Source organism: Anas acuta, chromosome 3 (genome assembly GCF_963932015.1).
Source record: "Anas acuta chromosome 3, bAnaAcu1.1, whole genome shotgun sequence".
Lineage (NCBI taxonomy): Eukaryota > Metazoa > Chordata > Aves > Anseriformes > Anatidae > Anas > Anas acuta.
This window is the reverse complement of record NC_088981.1, coordinates 2903781-2923579: the sequence shown is the minus strand read 5'-3', so window position 1 is coordinate 2923579 and position 19799 is coordinate 2903781. Positions and strand designations below refer to the sequence as shown.

General features: G+C 40.9%; 1 long non-coding RNA gene across 4 annotated transcripts in view; it reads right to left on the bottom strand.

The window, feature by feature from the left end:
- The window catches only part of LOC137853205 (uncharacterized), a 72754-nt gene that overhangs the window by 2167 nt on the left and 50788 nt on the right, over positions 1 to 19799 (bottom strand). The window contains exons 4-7 of one of the 4 annotated variants that reach the window (XR_011094317.1): positions 15774 to 15866; positions 14047 to 14215; positions 12566 to 13746; positions 1196 to 2167 (exon numbers count right to left, since the gene is read on the bottom strand). This is a non-coding gene — a long non-coding RNA (uncharacterized lncRNA). Of the gene's footprint in view, positions 1 to 899; positions 2168 to 12565; positions 13747 to 14046; positions 14216 to 15773; positions 15867 to 19799 lie in introns of those variants that run through there. The other 3 variants (XR_011094316.1, XR_011094315.1, XR_011094318.1) reach the window with 3 other exon arrangements.

The following is a 19799-nucleotide window of genomic DNA, read 5'->3' as shown; positions in this document are numbered from 1 at the left end:
ACCTATCTGAAAACATGAGCTGTCATTCAGGCTAGCACAAACTGAAGGCAGCTCAGCAGTTCAGCTGCTCTGGGACAGTGTAGTCCAACTCCAGTTGACTTTAAATATGGAACTGGTGACCTCCCTAAAATGCAATTGAAATCCCGGCTTTACTGAGGTCAATAATAAAAACTCCTGCTGAATTTTAAAGAGACTGGGATTTAGTAGCTAGTGCCCAATATGTTAAGATTCATGAATCAAGAAAACAGCAAGGGGAATTAGTTTCAAAATATTCACTGTATATTCTCAGTGAGCAGTACTGAGAAATGTTGTATTTATGCATTTCGACTAGATCTGCCATTGAGTATTTCAGCTATCAATGTGAAGAAAAAATTGAAGTAACCTACCAACAAAGTCATTTTGAAGCTTTTTTTTTTTTTTTTTTTTTTGTATCTGGATTTATAAGAGAGTGTGGCTTAAGCTTTGACTCAGGTAGCAAATCCATTTCCATGTCCCAAATGGCAGTGCCATCATGGTAATGTGACCATGAAAGACAGCATGAATTTTAAGGCTTGTGCAGGTGGAGGGAAATCAGCAGGTTGCAATAATCAACACGAGGCATCATAAGTGAATCCAGTTTCTTTCACAACTTCTACTGTGTGGTCTGCATTTCACTGAGAATTTTACTTGTTCACGTGGACAGCAGGTACTTAGTTGGGATGAAAATATTTTAAGGCCAGCGAGAACTTTTTAGCAAATCCCTGTCCCATGTATTTTTTTGTTAACACTTCCTGGTTTGAGGCAAGCAGGACTGATGGCCAAGCACCAACACTGGTGCATAAGACACACAGCCCAAGTACAAATGCTGCAGGACCTACAGCTGGGACACTTCATTCATTTGCCTTCCTTCCTGTGTGGGCTTTTAAATTTTTTTTTTTTTTTTCCGCCTGGGTAACTGCTGTATAGGGAAAGATGACTAAATTGTGTTAGTTCAGTAGTTATTCACAGCAAAAGGGTTTTTGGTTAAAAATATCTCCTCACCCCACCCCAATAGAGACCAAAAGCAGACAAAAAAAAAAAAAAAAAAAAGTAGAAAAGTACTTTCCTCACTGTTCTGGTTACAGCAAACCCTAGAGCTAGGCTCTGGGCTGGCATCTTCATCAGTCCCTCTGCTTCCAAGCATTAAATCACTGTAACTGAAGCATCAAAAACTCACATGCTTTTAAGAAACAATAGATGTTGGGATGTTCAGCTTTTTGCATACATCATTTCAATCTTTGCATGACATCTTTAAATATTTTCTTTTTAATAAAAATGGAATCGTCTTATCCCATGATGTGCAATGTTGTGACTGGTGCTATCAGGAAAAAAAAATAACTGTAAGACATTAAAAATCGTAAGGAGCAACAGTAGTAATTCAGGTTAAAGACTTCATTGGTTTTAATTGGAAAATACTGTGCTTGAAAATCTAAATGTCTGTACCTAAACGTACTGCAGGTTAATATGGAGCATCAGCAGGAGCGTGGGTAATAGTTACAATGAGATTGGGACAACAACACAGCGCTGTTTCACTGCAAGCTGCAGTTACGTGGAAAACTGAATGTGTATGCTTCATCTCTACGGCTGTAAAGGCAATTTCCCAGGTACATCTTTTCAGATTTCCCATGCAACTCTCAGAATGTCTTCAGAGCTTCTCCGGGGTTTGGGAAGCAGTGTCATGTTTATCTTTAACAAAGGTTGATATGTTAATGCAAAGAAAGGTGTGATTTTGTTTGATTCAGTGTAAGCCTCCACAGACAACTGGAGTTTGTAATAGCCTCTGCTCTCTGGGCACGAGCCATAGCAATGAGCAGAAACATACTCAAGGACCATTCTTTTTCAGAAAGGCAGAATTGGGAAATTGGAAGGAGGTCATTGCTGGGAGCCAGAAAAGAGCACAGCAAAATACATGGTTACTCCCACACAGGGTATCATTATTAGAATAAAAGTGTTTAATAACATTTTTTAAGCACTTTTCTTGCCTTTTCTCCCTGTGGTACTTGAAAAACAAACAAGCAAAGAACAAAACAGCAACAACAACAAAAACACACACACACAAAAAACCACGTGCAGATACTTTTGTTTCATGTTTGGACACACTGCATGCTGTTTCATATTTGAATTTGACCCATTCACAGAAATTGCCTAACTGTAAAAAGTAGAGCAGAGATACAGACGAGTTCACAAAAGCTCGAGGTTTAATTACATTAAGAGTTTTGGATTTCAACTCTTTGTATTTAAAAAGGAGACTGGTGAAAAACTGGCAGGTAGAAACTCAGGTTCACCTGTTAGTGTTGAATAAATTTTAGCCTGAGTCTCAGTACCACCCACCACTTGCCAGGAGACAATCTGTCTAACCTGCTTAAACACCTATGTAGAGGAGCTGCTGCCAAAACTGCTGCTTGCGGGATTTCTGGATCAATATCTCCGTGTACTTCAGGGGAGCAAATGCCCTCCTCTAACAGTGCCGCACGCCTCCCACTTCTGTGCTTCGGCTGCTTTCTGATACCTGCAGACTTGATGCATAGTTTCAAAAGTCCTTTTCTGTTGTGTTTGTTGACAGGTAGCAAAATGTCTGCAGGAAATGAGAGCGATCAAAATCACAATGAATTGTGATTAAAGAGAGCTATGGATCGGGACTTAAAACTGCAATGCAAAATTTTTTGACATAATCAAATGCAAACAAGCAAATGTTTAATGGCAGAGCTTGGGAAGGAAAGGGGGGATTTTCTGAATTTCTCACCAGCTGCTGATTTTAAGTCCAATATTCCATGGTGTGTTAATACTTACACTAACCCACTAAAACAACTAGTTACTCTTACAGGGTAATTTATATATGACCTTTGTGATCGAAGTATGTGAGAACACACAGAGGTTAATGGATTCTGTCTTCTCACCAGTGTGAAGTACTGAAGAAATAATCCTTTGTTACAGAAGGGAAAATAGGGCACACACCTGTCCAATATTTTAGCCTGTGACTGAGCTGTGAACTAAACCCAGCTCTCCAGAGCCAAATTCAGAGCCAAAGCAGCCAGGTTGTTCTTGCTCTCACTGGACCATCCATCAGATGACTTACAATGTACCTTTAAAACTCATATTCAACTTGTTTAGGCCAGGATCCAAATTTTCCTTTGCAAAATTTGCCTTTATTACTCTAACACCAGCTCTCTCGGGTGGATTTGACTTTTGCCAAAGTTCTGCTTTTGTTGGGGGAAAGTAATGCTTATGATACAAACAGCAAGCCTTTTTTCTGTCTTATTCTCTCCTTGAACCTCTTTTTGTGCAGCACTACGCAAGAGGAAATGCCTCTCATTTGACAGATACGTTGCTGAAACTACTCACTGCTCAGGGAAAAGTACTTTGCACAACCTCTCCCAGTAATTCTGTGGCTTTGCTAATTTGTGAGAAAATAATGTGCATGAATACAGTGTAAAAAAAGACAATATAATGCAAAATGACTCTTGTCTACCTGTAGCTAAGAGCATGTGCTCCTCTGAGGTTGTTTGAAAATATCATACAGGTAACTGGAGACGTGTCTCTTTTATAGGACTGGAGTGATACTGGGATGTATAGGGCTGCAGTACTTGGCCACATAACAGGTTTTGCTCTTGCCTTTTTCCTTTTCCTTTTTTTTTCTTCTTTCCTTTTTCCTTCCTTCTCTTTCTTCCTATCTGGTGGACTTTGTTTGTTTGTTTGCTTTGTAAGAAACTCAAGACTTTTAAGCTTCTTTTGTCTGTTTAGGATTTAGGTTTGGATTTATTTTTTATTTTTTTTTAATCAGACACATATGGCATGGTTCCCTCTGATAAAAACCATAACTTTCCAGCCAACTATACTGTTACTGTCTAATGCCTGAACTTTCATCTCACTCCATCTGAAATGTGGTTGGACTCCAAATCCTCGCATATCCATATACAGACTACAGGTACCCTTATAGCACGGGCCATCAGCAGAGTACTGCACAGTTTGTGTTGTCCAGGTCTCCATTTGGGAGATATTTACTAGAGAGATTATGCTGTCTGTGGGCAATTAAATAGGCTTTTTTCAAAATGCTATAAATAATATTAGCCACGTTGAATGAATAATACCACTCAGTGCTGTGCAAATTACCAGCATATGGCTTACAAGTGGAATAAGAATGATTTTATTTTCATGCAGAGACAGAAGTTTTGTGCTACGATGAGATGGAGTTTTGCTCATTCCCCATTTAATTTCATATGCAACTCACTAATAGCATCCCAATGTCCCTCTCCACATTTCTCTTCTTATAGTGTCTCTAATGCACCTTAAATGATGAGAGCACTACATCAATAGTCTCAATTTAGGCAATGTGTGCTTTTGGCAAAAACCTGCAAGTATTGCTAGCATAAATCTCCCATTACTATAATGACACATTAAAATGGCACAAGGGTTTACAATCTGTGTTGCGAATTATCCATCCACCTGCTCTCTGAAATCATGTTATATATGGTTAGCCTTTCTGTCACCCATCTTTGTACTAGACTGACTTGCCCAGAAGTTAAAAAAACAGGCATTTATCAATGCGCCAACATTTTGTGTAGCATTCCAGCGAGCGTTTGGATCAGATACCCAACATTGTTGGTGTGAGATAAACAAAGAGAAAAGAACATGGGTGACTAATCAGTAATAGCTAGTTGCAGCCCCCTGCTTTTCCCCAGCCATAAATTGAAAATGACGCTGGCAGGAGGAATAGGGTTTTAATCTAGATGAAACATTTTTGAATGCATTTTCTGAATTACAGGACGTACATTGATGTGGCTGTCAGTCTGTTCCATTTGGAGTGATAGATCTGCAGAAAAACACTTTTGTTTAATTGAGATAATATTGTATTTTCCCCAAGTCCTCTAGGAGAGAACTGATTTATGAACAGTGTTGTTCCTGAAATAAAAAGACACTAGCATATGAAGTCCTCACGGGAAAGGCCAAATTCAGAGATTACTTTATACCACTGGCTTAACAGGTCATTGCATTCAGGTCGCAGAGATGAAGAGACGCTGGTACCTCCACTGCGAGGCCCAAACAGACTGAGAGTAGTATTTTCTCCCCAAATGGCAGTATTTAGGTGAGCTGGGCACCCATCACATATTCAGAGGAGCCCAGTATGAGCTACCTCACCGCTGAAGCAGTGTGAGCTGTGCCATCTTTTCTGGACTTCTTTCAAAATAAAGTTTGTTCCCTTCTGCTCATCCTGAGTGATGACCTGAAGCATTTATGGAAAGTTGCTGCCCTTGCTTTTGGACATGTCAGTGCAATACCCAACCCATACGTCTGCCTCTCAGCAATAAAGCTGGCTTGTTCTGCAGGGAAAGGGCAGCCAGCTGGAAGGAACCAGCTGGTGAGGACACTGCCAGGCTGAACACCGCGACAGGCCTGAGGTGAATGCATTTTTGCTCCAGATGTCGTAACAGCTCCGCAGTGTGCTCCAGGTAACAGTTTGGGGTTAAGATGTCCAGGGAAATGATGTTACTGACCTTGCCCTGCCAGCAAGCAAATTTAGCTCTTCCACAGCCTGACAAAAATAACAGCTTGCATCACGGAAAGGGGGAAACATCCAGCATTTGCCTGGAGATTACAAACTAGAACCAAAACTGACCTTTTTTCTTCCGTGGCTCTGTTCTGTGTTGGGCTGAAAAGGAATGGTTTAAGGCCGGCTCTCAGGTGGCGGTGGCAGTGCCTTGATTTTGGAAGAGCTCTTTGGGTCAAGCAATGGTAGGTAAGTGTGGGAGGAATTAATGTGGGGATCTGACTTGCCACAGCCTTTCTGCTGCAGTGATCGGGGTGCTGAGCAGAGTCACAGTCTTGCCACAAGAAGGTGGCCCAAGATGAGATGCACAACCCAGAATCGGGCAGAGACCTGAGCTAGAACTGCTTTGCAGAGAGCACCAAGAAACTTTCCTGTAACCTGCTACATCAAAGCAGCCTGGACCCAAGAAAACGGGAATGTTGAGTGAAACGCTCCAGCCTTCAGAAAAATGTTTTCTTGTTAAAGATGGTCTGGCCAGCTCCAAAAGAAGTCTTGAACCATCTGTCTCGTGGTCCCTTTTAGCATTTGCATGACATTTCTGCAATATATTCTACTTGTAGAGCGCTTCTTTCTGAGGGGCTGCAAACAAGGACTGCTCACTTGTTCACAAAGCTCAATAGGGAGTTTTTCTCTCAACGGAGAGGTTGGAAATTTTTTGTTGCTGACCTAGGCCACATTTACGGCTTGCAAGTGCTATAAATCTTGTGCTGAACGCATCACAGAGTGCTGGTGACACGCAAGCCCTGCTGCTCTTGGTTTCCTTACCCGCGTCTGCAGATAGAAAAGTTGTTAGCGGTACTCTGAAATAGAGAAAAAAAAGCACCAAAATCCACTGTATTTGGAACTGTAGCCTATTTCTTCAGGAAATACTGTCTCGTAATCTGCACAAAGCTGGTATTCACGTTCCCTAGGGTTTCTTCCACAGTAATTGTGTTCTTTAAACATGGCTTTCATAAAGGAGGTTTTTTGGAAAAAAAATAATTCATATCCACAGAAAATGAAGTTTTTGTGAAGAACACTAAGGTAAGTAAGGAGGTTTACATTTATTTTATCTAAAACACAAATAAGTAAAGGGGAAGGTGAACTGTCCTAAGCCAAGTTTAATTTCTTGTTTTACTTGTGTATACATCTCTTGTTGCGGCTGAGTAGATGTGTGAAATCTGTGGATTCAGCTGGGTGTCCCTAACAAGAATTGGGTTTGGTGTCTGAGGAAAGCATGGTGTAACTGGGGTGGTGCCAGGGCTTGGAGGGCACTGGTGGCCCTGCCTGGGTGTCAGTGCCCCCATGGCACCACGCACCCCCAGCAGGGGCTCCTGGCCCAAGCCATGCTGGGCCTCCAAGTTCATGCCAAATTACAGCCGAGTTATCCACAGTAACTTGCTGTGGAATGGGCAGGACATTTTTAGGATAGGATTTTCTAGTGTCTGATGCAAGATACGGCTCAAAGTATCCAATATAAAGGAATTTAGAATATTTTTTTCTAAAAATAATAAAGAGCAAATGATAGATATAAGCAAAAGAAAGCACATAGATCCATCTTCTTTTCTTCTGTCAAAAGAACCAATTTACAAGAAGGAAAAACAAATGCACAAGGAACCACAGCGTTCCAGGTACTAGGATTTGATCCTTCTGATCAGCGCAAGGGTAGGTGAAGAACCCTGTTTTCCCCAGCCGCACGGCAGTCCCTCTTTTCTTGCGCAAAAAGAGCCTTTAGGGGCTTATGTGTTGCCGTTTCTGAGATAACGCTTTGGGGAAGATGTGCAGTCATCACTGAATTTTTCGTTTTCTGGCTTTGCTGCTGCATTTCTTCCAGAAGAGTGGACAACATAATCCCATTTCGAGTAGCATTACAGCTTTTTATGCCGAACAGTCGATTTCTCTAGAAAAAAGGTACACCAGCCTGTTTCTTACTGTATAATTATTTGGTTTCCCATGTGACTCCATTGAGGCTTTACAAGTCACTTACTTTTATTTAGGGTTTGTGCTAGCATGAGGCAGACCCCTAACCATGTTAAGTCCCTAGCCCTCAAAACCACAGTGGTCTCTGAGCGGCACCTGACACCCTGCACACATCCAGAGGTCAGCTGCTATGCTCCCTTCAGCCACTGCCCCAGGGCACAGCTGGTTCCTCCAGCTGCTCAAAGTGCAGAATCAGGAAGCAGTAACCTAAAAAAATCCCAGTGAGCTTTCATTTAATAACAGAGGCAGTGAAAGACTGAGTTGCTGCATTGCCTTGATTTACCATCAGGAAGGCTTCTGGCAGTGCCACTTTGTACTGATTAAAGCCCTCAGTGGCACAGAGAGGTCTGTAATCATTTATTCTGGTCATGGGTTAGTGTAGTTTAGAAAGGAGTTCCTCCAGGAGGCAACCCGGTGTATTCATCCCTGCACTGAGGTATGGGGAAAAAAAGGTCAGTAATTATTCACTGTACGCACTCGTTGGAGAGTGGGAAGGTACCAGCTCCACCCTGGCAAGTCAGCCTGGGGCAAACCTTGTCTTTGCTGCAAGTGTGAGAGGGGAGCCTATGGAGAATTGGCTCATTGAAGCAACGGATCCTGGGTAAAGTAGGGAAAAAGCATTTTCAGTATTACAGCGTGCAGTTCCTTACATTAAAGCCTGAGAGAAAGAAAGCCAGCAGCACAAAGGAACAAATGCCGCGAGCACTGGACAAGCCTTGTCACTCTCACTGGTTTTGCATAACACAGGTGCACCTTTAACACGGGCTTTTGGCTTTTCTGCCATCCACAAGCTTTGCTGTGCTCCCGAAGGAAAGATGCACAGGTCGAACAGGATGTCTGTCATGGGCAAACTAAGGCCCGCATATAAGCTTGGGGTTTGCTTCCTCGCTTGTTTATGCCTTTGGTGAGGATACTGGGAAAAAGCCTCATTTGCCATGCTCATACTGAGCTTAACGCAAGGGAGCCACGACCAACCTCTGGCAGAGGCATCATGAAGCTACAGCAAAAAAAAAAAAGAGAAATAGCAATAATGAGATTGTCTCAGATTTTTGTAGGAACATGCTGAGCCTTCTTTAAGTAGCAACTAATGGGAGCTTTAATTTATATAACTTTTTATGTGTTGGTTTTTTTCCAGCATGCAGCACTAACAAAGAGTATATGCCTGGTGCAGGGCAGTGAGGCACAGATTGAAGCCTGATAAATTGCTGTATCCTGTACTACATATACCCTCATCTGGTGCATTTCAGATGAGAAAACTGCTCAGTAAAAACTCCCGAGAACATGGCTCTAGCCCTCCAGCCCAGCCCCTTCCTCCTCAGCCCCCCTGCCCTGAGTGAGAAAATATTTTTGAATCCATACTCTCCAATTCTGTTTAAAAAAGCACACTGCTTCTAGTGGAATAATGATTTCTTGATGGATTCTCATAAATGGACTGTTTCCCACATTATCTGAAATAATTGGTTCATAGCGACCACAAAACGAACAGCAGGTAGGAAATGAGTTTGCAGTTGCCAAAACATAATGGATCATTTAGTCATTCTCTGAAGATTTTAACACTTCTTTGGCTGTTGGGCCTTCATCTAATTGCACTATTTTTATTATAAATCTGCCTACTGCAATCAATGAATTTACATCACTGGAATATCAGAATAAGGCCCACAGAAAATAAACATTAAAAAAAAAAAAAAAGATATATTCAAAACAAAGGCCTACAGAAAATAAAAAAATAGATATATTCAAAGTGTTCTTAAAACTTGCAGTCACCACATCCTCTGATTTAACCAATGAATATTATAGGCAGGAATGTTCTTTTCCTCCTATTTTTAGTATTGTTTGGGAATTGAATGTTATAGCTCAGGCTTATACAAACAGAAAACACGGCTCCTTTATGCAGCTGCGATACCGTGCGCTTTGTTGCGTACAGCCAGAGAGCAGCACAATGACTCCATTAGTGGCAAATACATGATGATTTCAGAGTAATAGATTGCATGACTATTCTAACTTCTTTATTGCCATCGTTATATGTATTTGGAGGTAAAAAGCAGTTTGTTTTTTTACCAGGAAAGAAATTTCCACTGTGCCAAAATTTCCTCTTCCAGGTTTAATTGTCTGTTTATGTCTTAACGTGCAAGCTGGGGTCTCATTGAGCAGACAAGTGGCACACAAACACCTGCACATTCCCCACCCTCAGCTGAATACCCACAGTCCCCTGGTTGAAGCTGGTCAAGCCATGTTAATAAATGCATATTTTTAATTAGGTCCTTTGGTGGAAATTGTATTTGAATTATATTCTTTGGTTAAGACTTTTCAAAGAGATATAAGTTTAAAAGTAGTGCAATTTTTTTGAATTGTGTACTTGTACACAAAGCTATAATTTGGCTTAGACAAAAGGGATGTATTCTGTTAAGGTAAGTGGGCTATGCCTTAAACTTAAAAAAGATTCAAAAACTCACAAAGAAAAAAGAACCTGCAGAGTGGGAAACTTTAAGAAAAATAACGAAGTCTTTAGGAATTTCTTCTTAAAACATGCAAAAAATCAAAAAAAACTTGCAAAAAAAAAAATGCCATCAACTATCTCATCATCTTGCTAGCCTGTATATTAAATCTGAAGTACAGCTATAAATAGTGCTTGAAGTTTTAATAAATTCCATTTATAATTTAAAAGTATCAGGGCAGATGGTTATACTTACATAGGCTTCTGTATTACGTTATTGTTACTATGTCAATTCATAAATTGAGTTGGATAGAAGATGTTAATTTTTTTTTGATGGTAAACAGACTTTTAACTCATTTCAAAAAATGATTATCTGATAAATGATTTTTTTTTTAAATAATGGCTTTAAGACTGGCTGGAAACTGAGAAAAAGAGTACTTCAGCCACTGCTTTGGGTTTGGGGTTAGTTTGAAGTATTTTAAATTGCAAATATAGGGAGACACCCAAAAGTTGCTCCATTTTGGATGCAAGTAAAACATTTTCTAATGAAAACAGAACCATTTTGTGAAACGTGAAGTTCTGGGGGGAACAGAAAGGGCAGTTGGTTGTTGCTGGGATTTTCCTTGTTGGTGGGCTTTTTTGGGGGGGAAGGGAGGAGGACAAAAAACAAAACAACAACAAAAAAAACTTCCTTCAGCTCAGAATTGGCAATTTTTTTCTAGCCCTCCTAAAAAGCAGGTACTGTCTTTAATGTATTGTGTAATAATTCTGTGTTTTTAAAAAAGGCATATTTCTCATTTTGAGCTCAAATGTAAAAGTAGAGTGTAGAAGCAAGGAAGGTGGTTTGACTGGGAATATTAACAAGAAACAAATTGGCAAGAAAAGGCCATAGAAACCTGCATTATTCAGAATATTAATCAGACAGTAAGAAAGTGAGAGAGATGCTCTGCTCTACCTACTGCTGTGCATTAGAGCATGGTTATGTCAGCATTTGCAGAACACAAGCTAGTTTATCAATGAATTTATTCCAGTGATGGGTCTGAACAGAAAAATTCTGGTTCCAAGGGGGATTCTTAAGCTGGAATGCTTGCATATGAGATATAAATTTGACCCAATATGAAGACTTGAAACAACTAAAATAAATCTGAAGCAATGTTTCAATTTCATGACAATTGTGAATAGAACCTTGCTGCCTTCACTGCAGCAAAGAATTTATTCCCAGCCATCACCAGACTGGTATTCTCTTCTGCTTGAATTATAAAACCTTACTTTAAAAGTTTTGGTTTGCAAAAAGCTGCAGGAAACATGGTGAAGATGCTTTCCAGAACTACTCCAGAATATGATAAAAGTATAAAATAGAGAAACAGGAACATCAGTGGTTTATTTGTATGTCAAATAGGCTTCCGTCTGTACCTTTGTTCTCTAAAATGCTGTAAAACTTCCATTTTCATCAGTAAATCTTAGAACAGATCTTTGTGCAAGGAGGAGTTCTGCTCTCACAGCAGTACAGTACAGGAAGAAGAGTAAAAACATGCGTTTTTCATCATTTCAGGAAAACTGAATGGATCTAAAGCTTTCATTGCCCCATGTCACTCAGCACATTCGTCCCACAGCTTTCTCCCCTCAGGCTTGGTCAGTCCTGTGCCACGTCCTCAGACCTGCATCTGAACAGGGGCTCCTGTGGTCTGAGGACCTTCTTGATGTTCCAGGTCTTGTAACGCAAAAGGCATTGCTGCATTTTCAGGCTTTTTTTTTTTTTAAATTTTATTGTTTTATTTTATTTTTTAAACCCAAGAAGGTAGTATGCTGCTTCTCAGTTTCCCACAGTACGACTCAGCAAAGAAAGCTGCATTTGTAGATGCTATTCTCGAGGTTCTTCATTGTGGTTATGTAATGCAAAAGGTTAGGATGACTAGAATAGGCTATTTAGAAAGCATTTTGACTGATTTACATATATAGTTACTATTCTTGTGAATGCAATCTGGATAATTATGCCTCTAAATAGCCAAACTATTTGTGTAGAGCTTCTTCCACAACTGTAATTACACTTGCATTTTGCACACCCAATTAAGCCTGCATTAAAATGCTGTAAAATGCCTGCAATTTTTTACAATATAATGAAAATATAGAATCTTTAAAAAGGCTACAGCCACACCTCTTAATGTGGGATCCACGGAGTGCACCGGAATACAATAAAATGCGATGACGAGATGCTGGGTACTAACCACCAGAATAAAGGGGCTGCAAAGAGAGATGACTGCACCACCGAGTGACAACTGAATCCCCTTCACAAGTAAATGGAGAAAATTTTTCCTTTTCAGCAAAGCAGTCATTACAATCGAGGACATTGTTAGTTTAACAGGCATCATTTAACAGGCAGTTTAACAGAAGAAGGGTAACAGGAAAACAAGTGGAAAAAAGCCTAATTTCAGAATTACACGTGGGGTTTTTTAAAACCCCAAATGAGTGTTTTTAGAATTGTGTTATGTTGAAGCAGAGTTCACAATTTTTATTTTTATATACATATCCAGATAGATATGAATTTCCAGAGTGCTGCAGATACAACAGACAGCTGATATTTGGGATCAGTTACGTTTGCCTTCACTTACCTTACGTTTAGCTTGCTGTCACACATCCCTGGGCCAAGGACAAATCTGTGTTGTTTGAATTTGTATTTCAGAAATCAGGAAACAGTAAGTCTGTTCTCCATCACAGTTCGCTGAACAAATATGCTTTCCTTTCCTGTGGCAGTAAAAATCACTTGCACCAGACCCCAAAGCAGCACTCCAAAGCAACTGAAACAGGGGGCCAAAACTCTCCCCAAGAGCAACAGCAAAATCCAACACAAACAAGCCTGGGATCTCAGATATGTTTGAAATACAATGTTCTAATTTTTAAACTGAGAAAATCAGGATGAAAATAACCTAAGTGTTCATGGTAGAACCCACCTAAAATATGATTGTCTTATTTTTTTTTTAATGGTCTATGCTTGGGAGTTATGAATTCCCCAGAATCACCAGTGAGGGACTGTTTTAAAAAAGAGAATCCATTGGTTTCATTCCCCTGATTTCTGTCATTCAGGCACAATGTACAGAGTTTGTATTACAGAAAAAGTTACATGTTGCATCGTAATGTCGCTACTATTTTATAAACACCCACCTTCACTCTGCACAAAATTAGGGAAGCCCAGAAAAAATGTTAACAATCCTAAAAACTGCAAATTTTCCCATTTGCTGTGATCGGTATGCCTGAAGTAGATGAATGGCAGTGTCGTTATCCTGCAAGTAAAGAGCCAATGCAATGTTCTGGATAGCACCAACAATTTTGAAAACAAAACAAAGCAAACTGAAATGCTCGCAGATTGGATGGGTTTGTTTATACTGCAGGAATTTTAACTGCCATGAATCTCACATGCCTTTGTTTCAGTCCTCCCAGTACTGAAAACACCAAAAGATGTAATCTGCTAACTCCACACAATAAACACTTTGGAGAATTTTCTTGTAAAATTCTGCAGTGAAAATCTGCAGTATTTTTCCCACAAATCCTCAATATTTTGATTAGGAAATGCTGTTTCCTGTGCTTCATATTTGTTTGGTTGGTCCCTCATCCTGTTCTGGCTAAACCCCTGGTAAAATGAGACTTAGGTACTGAAGTCTCCCCTCCCTTCCTAACCTAGGTAAAAGGGTTTTATTTTTTTTTCCTACCTTGGTAAAGCTTCTCACTCCAGTCGTGCCTATGGTGGGGTGTTGCTTGCTGTTGTTCAACCCAAAACTGGTACTGTGAGACTTTCCTACACGGAGACAGAGAATCATTCAATCAGTTCACTTCTTTTTAAAAGAGTATGTCCAACTATAGACCTGTAGAAGTAAATTACTCTATCAAGGTATGTGTGTTTCAGGTAGCAAATGACAGTATTTATATTCTAGCTCCCAGCTTGCTATTAAACTACAGCAGTAGCTATAAAACTAAAGACGAACTATAGATACCAAATTTAGTCACTATATTTTGGTTTTGGACCTCCACTTGAAGCCCAGATTGGGAGGTGGTAAACAAAACAAACAAGCAAGCAAGCAAACAAATTGGTTCCCACCAGAAGCAGCTTGCCGGGAACTCCATCCAGCACCAGTCACTGAGGCACCGTCAGTGGACAACAATTTTGTCTTCTCCATCATTGCTGCTGCCTTAGCAGATGCCAGCAAGGAGGTAAATCTGGCCCTTTGTGAGGTTGTTTGTCTTGGGTAGATGATGTTATGCAGAAACTGTAAAACAAAACAAATCACAAGGGAAACCGGTGACTACATTTTAACATTATTGTTTGCTATTACTGCTTATGGTCTTAATGCTTTCTATGATGATCTGCTTCAGTTGCTAAATTAGCTTTTTCAAGGGGATTTAATTTGCAGAAACCAAAACACCGGCTTAACAGATCTTGAGGGCTTAAACATTTTAATGATATTAAAAAAACAGGAGTTATCATAGCTTGATATGCATAGCTCACAGAGCTTCCAAAATAATTTGCAACAAGTAGCAGCAACTCTCAGATCAAAGGAAACTTCAAGGCTGATGTGAAATTGCATAACTCCTATTAAATATTGAGAGACCAGGAATGAGTCTTGGAGGTATCATACACACACACAGATAGCTATGCATACACCTGCACATCACTCCAAAATAGCTGTATCTCTCTAGATATCTATGTACAAGCTTAAAAATCACATCAATTTTGTATCAATTGCTACTCAGCACCCAATTAGATACGTTCTCCTGAGCAATACTGTAAATATTAATGTGGTTCTTTTTAATAAAAGTAAAGAGTGTCAACCACTTCTGAAAACTACTAGCTAATTCAAAGGAAAAGAAATGTGTTTTGGGGTGCATCAGTAGCTTTCATTCTCCTGACTGTCAGTAGATGGGTATTGTATAACACAGACAAGTTATTATTATGGCTTATTTCCAAGTCATAAGCCATAATTTTCAGCATACACATGTTAATGTCACATTTGTGAGCTCAGGATAGCGATGGCAGTGCAGCAGAGCACTCAGTGACTTAAGACAAGTGACAAAGCCTTATTGCAGATAGATTGCCTTTCAGACACTTTCTCACAGCACAATATCCACCAGAACCATTACGAGGAGCCATGTAAATCAAACCAAAATGGGTCTTAGATGAAGTTTTAGACGTAACGGATATGAAAGGAGAACTTCATGATTATTCCAAATCCTATTTTAATTAACACTTATTCCTAGTCTGGCTTTAGATTTTCTTTTCAACTCCTGCCTGTCATTTTTTTGACATCTCTAGTGTGACGGGACGGGAGTGATATTTAAAATGAAGGGGGAACACAGCAAAAGAAACTATCTCCAGTACTCTGCTGTAAGAGATTCTGCTGGTTTTTGTTACTGTTAGCATCTTCGTCATGTAACCGGTCAAAATTGCCAAGACACAGATGGGTCATTACTTTTAAGTAAGAGATGGGTCCAAAGCATCTAATTCATCTTTAAATTTGGCTCTCACCACTTTATCTGTGGAACGCTGTTGCTAGCGGCACTTGGCACAGCTTCTTAAAGCAATTTACTTCTGCCCTCTCCAGGAAACACACTGCCACCCGAGGACTCTGCCCTGCTTCACAGCCAGCCTCAGGCAGCCCCGCTGGCCTCGGCAGGGCCAGGACAGCGCTGGCATTGCTGCCAGGTCTGCTGCTGCGAGCACCACCTCACTGCCACCTTCCCACCGGGCCTAAGAAACCGTCCCAGGAGTCATGGGAGCACTGCTTACCAGCAACGCGTGTAACAAAACAAGGGCCCCAAGACACTTACCAGAAGGGATGCTGTTTTCTTGTCTGTTTGTTTTTGCTGATGGCTTGGTTTGTTATTTTTGGTGGGTGAATTTTTGATACTGTATCAGGAAGCCTTCAATGAAACAGAAATAAGTTTTGTATTCCCAGATTTGCTAATCTTTCCAAAATATGATTATTGACCTGTTTCTGTTCACTTTATCTTGGACTAATGTTCCAATTCTAACAGACAACATAACTTAGGACAGAATTTCAAGAAAAACAATTAACTATTAGGCTCCAAATTGTTTTTCTCTCCCCCACCCCCAGTCAAACACAATTCCTTTGCTGCTAAATGCTTTCAAAATCAGCCTGATGCTGAGGCTTTAAAATTACAACAAAACAGCAAAGTAGGGCAGGCAAGCAGAGGAAATTTTTCAGACGCAGTCATGATGGCCATAAATCCCAATTCCACTGCAGTCAGTATTAAAGAGCACCTTGCTGCCGCTGCCAGCAGGGGTGGGCTGCCGGCCTGAAGTCCGAGTCCTGCATTTATGTGGCATACCAATGTGTAATGGGGCAGCTAGTAAAATGTGAGCAGTTCACAGAATCACAGAACTGTCTAGGTTGGAAGAGACCTCAAGATCATCGAGTCCAACCTCAGCAGTTCTTACAGTCTGCTGGAAAAAAAAAAATAAAAAGTGTGAAGAGTACAATGCTTGCATTCATTTTCTTCATGCTTACCTCACTTGGAAATTATTCTTTTTTATGTAAAACACTGCTAGGCGCTGACTTATCAGAGAGCTGTGCTTCCCTCAGTTCAGTGGGTTTATTTTGGGTCTGCATTGCAAGCAACAGCCTAATTTTGGCTCCAAGACTTGTGGTTGGCCAGGTATGCTCTATGAATAAAGTCAACTGCTGCTGCAAAATGGCACAGCCTCACTTCTACTGAAACACAGTAGCAGATTGTAAGAACTCTTTTCTTTGAATTGACTACCTTTCTTTCAACGTGCCTTATGTCAGTAGACAATTACATTGTCAAATCTGTATGCAAATAGACACAAACTTGACAAAACCTGGATGCTATTACAGTTGCTGCAAGCGTGCAGACCAACTGTGCTAATCGATCCTGGCAGCTGGAAATTACCTTTTCCTTTACATTCTCCCAGTTACTCCGAGGTATCTTCGGGACCAGCTGACACCCAAATCTATGCTGTCAGGTTTCACGGGAGGCAGTGAGTAACAGCAGCTCTTCTGATACACCAGCAGCCTATGGTATCACCTCATTGATTTGTGCTATGCCTGACAGCCCCAAACTTGCTCCTACAAGAGGTGCAGTCTTCCTATTTCTAGATATGCTGTCAGTAATTTTTTTTCCAATATAATTTCTGCATGGTTAAATCCTAATTAGGCACCTAAGGTGCACTTTCCAGGTTATATCAAGTGCAAAACTCTCTTTGATCAATATTGTTTCTCTGCCTACTCTATTCTTGCCTTCAGCTGCCAGATGTGTTCTGAAATGCCAACGAGCCTCCAGCACATACCGCAGCGCAGCGTATTCAGCACGCTGCTACATCCTTTGTGGTCTTCCAGCAAGAGAAGGCTGTCATGAATCAGGACTTACCTGGCTGTGGCACCGACAGCTGGCGTCTCTGCTCTTATGAGTTATTTAGACTGTTGCATTTACAAAACAAAAGAACTGCAAGGCCCTACATAATGGCAAACAAATGAGCAAATTTGACCTTTTAGCATGTATTATGTTAAAGTGCCTCTGCAGGGATGAAAGACAGATGAACTACCTCATGCTGCTAGAAGAAGCTGTAATATTTACAGAACACAACGTTCATTCTTGCAGTGTTCACCAGCCCTTGTATTAACTGTGCTGGAGCTTTCATTCCTTGCACAAACCGAAGATTTTCTTGTGATCATTGAAATAACAAACAGCCAACTTCTTACCCTGCTTTAAATAATTCTTTTTCCCGATGTGCATTACACACCTAAAAGAGTTTAAGCCATGTTATTCTATGCTTTTAGAGTCTAATGCCCCACTGTTCTTCCCACATGCTGTGGTCAAATGCAAAACCTCCAAAACCCCAAGTGGCAGCCGCTCCAGGCTGTCAAAAAAAGGGGGAAAAAAAGGGGGGTGGAGGCGGGGGGGGGGGGGGGGGGGGGCACTTTCTTGCTGTAGAACAGTGAATCAGAGCTATAAAGTCTTTATGTGTCTTTAACAAGTTAGACAGCAGTCTGTTGGGATGACACAAATAAAATACATGCTTCCTTGGTGTGGTGAAACATCCTGGGGACTGAGCCCATCAGGTGGTTCCATGAGCTCGTGAAGATCACATTTACTGAAACTACAGCTATGTAGGAACTGGGAAGGGAATTCTGCAACAATTACTTGGTTTATTTCTGGTTGCAGACAAATTCTTCTTCAATGACTGTGAGGAAGAAGTTCTTGAGTTCCTGTGGTGTTTAGGAAAGCTTCAGCTCTGAGATAAATGCCTTCCTATTTGCCTTGGCACGTTGCTTGGTTGGCTTGGCTCAGTCACAGGGGAGGCAAGCCTCTTCACCTGGAACAATCCGCCCACCAACAAAATCTTAAGGAAAAAACTGCTTGAGAAATGAAACTTTTTTTTTTTTTTTCCACCTGTACCCTTGCCCTCCAGCCAGCCTGGTATTTGCTTGAGTGGGAAGGTTGCTGCTTGTAGCTCGGGTCTCTGGCGAGGAGCTGTGAGCTCCTTCCCCCCCACTCCCGTCCCTGTGCCCCAGGGATAACGGGGATTGCCTCAAGGGACCTGGTAGTAGTTACACTTCAGACTCAGATGGCAAAGCTATCACTTTTTCAAACAAAAGAAAGGGATAAGCTCATATCCATACAGACCTATGGAAATTAAAGGGAAACACGGCTCAACTTTCACTTGGTGAACTCACCTACAAGGCAAATGAACCGGCCACTGCCGAAACAAACAGAAGGCCCTTCTCGGGGCAGGGAGCATCACCTTCCTACCAGGTCTCAACTTGCCAAACCACTCCCAAGGAAGGGTAGATCTTGGAGGAGCTGCAGAAAGGTATGACTGTGAGGTAACGGACCTCAGACCTTTGGTTATTTTTGTGTTTTCCTTTTGTTGTTCTTGTTCTGTTGTGTTGTTGATGATTATTTTTTTTTACCTGTCTGTATTCAATCAAATTAATTCCTAGCACAACTCTATGAAAGTCACCCCAGGGAAGAATTTGGACTGTTGGGTGACCAAGGTTTTAATGTAGAATGGCATTTTGCCTTTGAAATTGCCATTTGAGACAATGCAATAAAGGGAAACAAATAAATGCTAAGACAAACAACAATTCTTAATACATCTCTTACTCTTTGTACCGTAAGTTCTGTTGGAACACAAAGCTATCTTAACTAACCTTTAAAAATGCGTTACCTCCACTGGTAGCTGGTCTTTCCCCATTTTGCCCTCGGGCTGCTGCGTGGTGCCCCCTCCCTGACCACTGCTGAGGAGGAGGCCGAGTGCTGCCCTGAGCTGGAGGCTCAGCAGCTGCTGCCCTGCACCTCATTTCTTCCTGGTCAGGATCAGGGCAATTCTGGCCCTAAACCGAGAGTGGTTGAGATGCATGTGTTATTAAGCCAGGTGGTTTGATAGAGAAGTACGTAAAATAATGAATTTCATTTGCTTTTTTCTCCAACTTTGTTGTGATATTCTTAATAAATTATGGTAAACATCATCCTGAGGAAAATGAAATGAAAAGATGTGCCATGTGAACAATGTTACGGGAGACTTAATGATGGCAACCATTCTTTTTCCTGCTCTTTTTTAACTAGCTCCAGGTAACGTTCTTTTGTGCTACTTGTGTTAAACTTTCCAGTTTGCATTTTAGTCAGCATGATGCACATTTGATGACGGGAAATAGGAAATCACTGGAATATGATGACACGGCAGGTTAATAATACGGCTCCCGTGTGCCTGAATTCACTCCTAATGCATACTCACAGGGAAGAAAAGCCTTCTGAGTGGTGGCATTGTTCAGTAAGTTACTGTGCCAAAGCCACGTGAGCATTTGGTACAGC